Genomic DNA, 3558 nt, shown 5'->3' on the forward strand with positions numbered 1-3558 from the left:
GCCTGACCTGCCTCTTGAGAAATCTGTCTGCAGGTCAGGAAGCAGCAGATAGAACTGGACATGGAACAACAGACTGGTTCCAAATAGGAAAAGGAGTACATCAAGGCTGTATATTGTCACCCTGCTTATTTAACTTCTATGCAGAGTACATCATGAGAAACGCTGGGCTGGAAGAAGCACCAGCTGGAATCAAGATTGCCGGGAGAAATATCAATAACCTCAGATATGCAGATGATACCACCCTTACGGCAGAAAGTGAAGAGGAACTAAAAAGCCTCTTGATGAAAGTGAAAGAGGAGAGTGAAAAAGTTGGCTTATAGCTCAATATTCAGAAAATGAAGATCATAGCATCCGGTCCCATCACGTCATAGGAAATAGATGGAGAAACAGTAGAAACAGTGTCAGACTTTATTTTTCTGGGCTCCAAAATCACTGCAGATGGTAACTGCAGCCATGAAATTAAAAGATACTCACTCCTTGGAAGAAAAGTTATGACCAACCTAGATAGCATATTGAAAATCAGAGACATTACTTTGCCAACTAAGGTCTGTCTAATCAAGGCTATGGTTTTCCCTGTGGTCATGTATGGATGTGAGAGTTGGACTGTGAAGAAGGCTGAGCACCGAAGAATTGATGCTTTTGAACTGTGGTGTTGGAGAAGACTCTTGAGAGTCTCTTGGACTGCAAGGAGATCCAACCAGTCCATTCTGAAGGAGATCAGCCCTGGGATTTCTTTGGAAGAACTGATGCTAAAGCTGAAACTCCAGTCCTTTGGCCACCTCATGCAAAGAGCTGATTCATTGGAACAGACCCTGATGCTGGGAGGGATTGGGGGCAGGAGGAGAAGGGGATGACAGAGGATGAGATGGCTGGATGGCATCACCGACTTGATGGACATCAGTCTGAATGAACTCGGGAAGTTGGTGATGGACAGGGAGGCCTGGCGTGCTGCGATTCATGGGGTTGCAGAGTCGGACACGACTGAGCGACTGAAGTGAACTGAAGCATGCCATAGTGTGGACGTTCATTAAAAGTTACCCACAATTACCTTCATAAAGAGCCTGCATGTCCTGGGGCTCATGCAGGGACAGGGACTTTGTCTAGGAGTTGCCCTGAGAAGATAGAAAGACGTGACTACATTTTGCCTGACACTTGACCCCATCTCGGGCTTTGGTACACATGAATCACCATGTTCTCTCTCCCACATTTCTAGACATCAGGTTCTCCAGTCACAGCCTGGTGACGCCCCCTACCCCCAACAAAAGCTCCCTTAAACACGCTCCCTTCTGTTTCACCATCCCCACCGCTAGGGCCATTCTCCACTTATGTGGCTTCAGAGCCAATGTACAGTTTCTAAACCCAACCTTCCTTATGGACATTTCTCTACATCCACCTCTCTAAGCACCTCCAAAATACATTCGTTTGTCAATAACTATGTGTTTTTGCAACAAGTCCTTGTAATATTACCCTTGCTGTTATTACATTTAGTGCATACCTCATGTGACTTGAGTAACATTTACATTCCAGAGGGCAGAAGCCAGGGTTCCTTGTACACATGAGCCCGAGCATAGCAGGAGGGGCAGGTAGGGGTGAAATATTTTTGAGAATCCCATGTACATACAACAAGGTTCGCCTGAGGACCTGCTCTCGGGAGCAATGCATATCTTCCGTACATGTTGTACTGAGTACCTACAGCATTTCTGCCACCTCCCCTGTTACTGGGAAAACAGGTGCCTGTGATTCCTCAGGAACCAGGGGCCAAAGTCTTGTTGTGACAACACTCTAAGGATGAAAGAATGACAAAGCTCGTCACAGGTATGCAGAGCGTGGAAGGGCCATTCTTACTGCTCCTGGGGACGGGAGAGACCGGCTGGGACAATCGGATGCTTGAGTTGATGGGCACTCACTAAAGGACAGATGTTCACAATGTCACCTAAACCCATGACAAATTCATCTAAGGGTGGTTCATGACAACAGCTGAAGCATCCATGTGGGAAAGACTAGCAAATTCAAAATGCAAAAGGAAGCTGAGGAATGTGAAAAAAACTACCTTGGTTATCTTAGGACATTGGGTCCTGTCCAAAATGCCCCACACCAAAAGGTCCCTGATACCTGGTCACATTTTGTCCTGTACAAAATGACCCTAAGACAACATCTCCACACCAAAGGGTCCTTGATAGCTGGTCTTGTCTAAAAGCCATTAGGCATGGACTGATTACGCACATGGATGTTTTGAACAGGACCAAACATGAAGGATCGTTTGGTGAGGAACAAGTGTCTTATAGACCAATCGTCTTATGGACATTCTGGAAAGGAATAAGTGTCTACTAACTACCCAGATTTCTGACCTTTTCCAGATCCCATTCCAATAATACACATTTTCACTGTGTGTGTATACACATATATGTCTGTCACACATATTATCGAGTGCCAAATAATGCTGGCAAACAATGTAATTCTCTAAACAAAAACAATGTAGATATAGTTATTATATACAGTAAATTTGAAATATACAAATATATAAAAATATGTGTGTGTACATATTTATCTATATATATGAACATACCTATGTCCATGCATGTATCTTGATGAGTTTTCTGTAGCTAATAAAAAACCACCACAAAGCCATTGGCTTAAAACTATGAGAGAACTGTCTAAAATAACAGATGTATTACCCCTGTTTCTGGAGGGCAAAGGTCAGAAATCAAGGTGTGCGCATGCTCACACTCTGTCTGGAGACGCTGGGGGACAGTCCGTCGCAGCTCTTCACCTTCTGGAGGGCTCTGGGAGTCCCTGGGCTTGTGGCTGCCTCCCTCCCGTCTCTGCCTCCATCTTCACGTGGCTTCTCCCATCTCTGTATGTCCAAGTGTTCCTCTCCCTTCTAAGGACACCAGTCCATGGACAGAGCCCGGCGTAACCCCGTATCACTTCAGTGTACATATAGGTATGCACAGCACATATTTCCGAATGTATGCACACACATCCACCCCACCTGTTATGAATTAACCACCGGGACAGGTATTGGAGGAAGCATGCCACTCTAGAATGAATGCTGCAGTGGTCAGAGCCGTGAAGCACGGACGGAGAGGAGAGAAGGCAGCTGTACAGAGAGGAGGAACCATTCCCTCCTGCAGAAGCAACTCATCCTGGCAAGGGTCCCACAGCTGCAATTTCCCCACAACTGAGGTTCATCCTGCAGCAGAGCTGACTGTCCGAAGCCAGGGAAAAAAGCCTGGATTTGGCCAAAGCCTCACTTCTGTGATTTATCGCCAAGTCTTGTTCACTGAAGGAGGTCAAACATCAGCGTTAACAGATCATTCTGTAACTAACAGTGTGATATGAAATTGTGTGTCTGTGTTGGCATGTGTGTGTGTGTGTGTGTGTGTGTGTACTGTATGGTGGGTGAAGTCTTTCTTTACAATTCAGACCACATTTATGGTGAGTGTTCGTGTGTGTGTGTGTGCGTGTGTCTTTCTCTTCCGCAGGGAAAAAGGTCGTGCTTTTTAATCTATGAAAATCCCCAGTCTGCATTTTCCTGAATGATGGATACCTTCTCTG

The sequence above is a fragment of the Ovis aries genome, chromosome Y (assembly GCF_016772045.2).
Source record: "Ovis aries strain OAR_USU_Benz2616 breed Rambouillet chromosome Y, ARS-UI_Ramb_v3.0, whole genome shotgun sequence".
Taxonomy (NCBI): domain Eukaryota; kingdom Metazoa; phylum Chordata; class Mammalia; order Artiodactyla; family Bovidae; genus Ovis; species Ovis aries.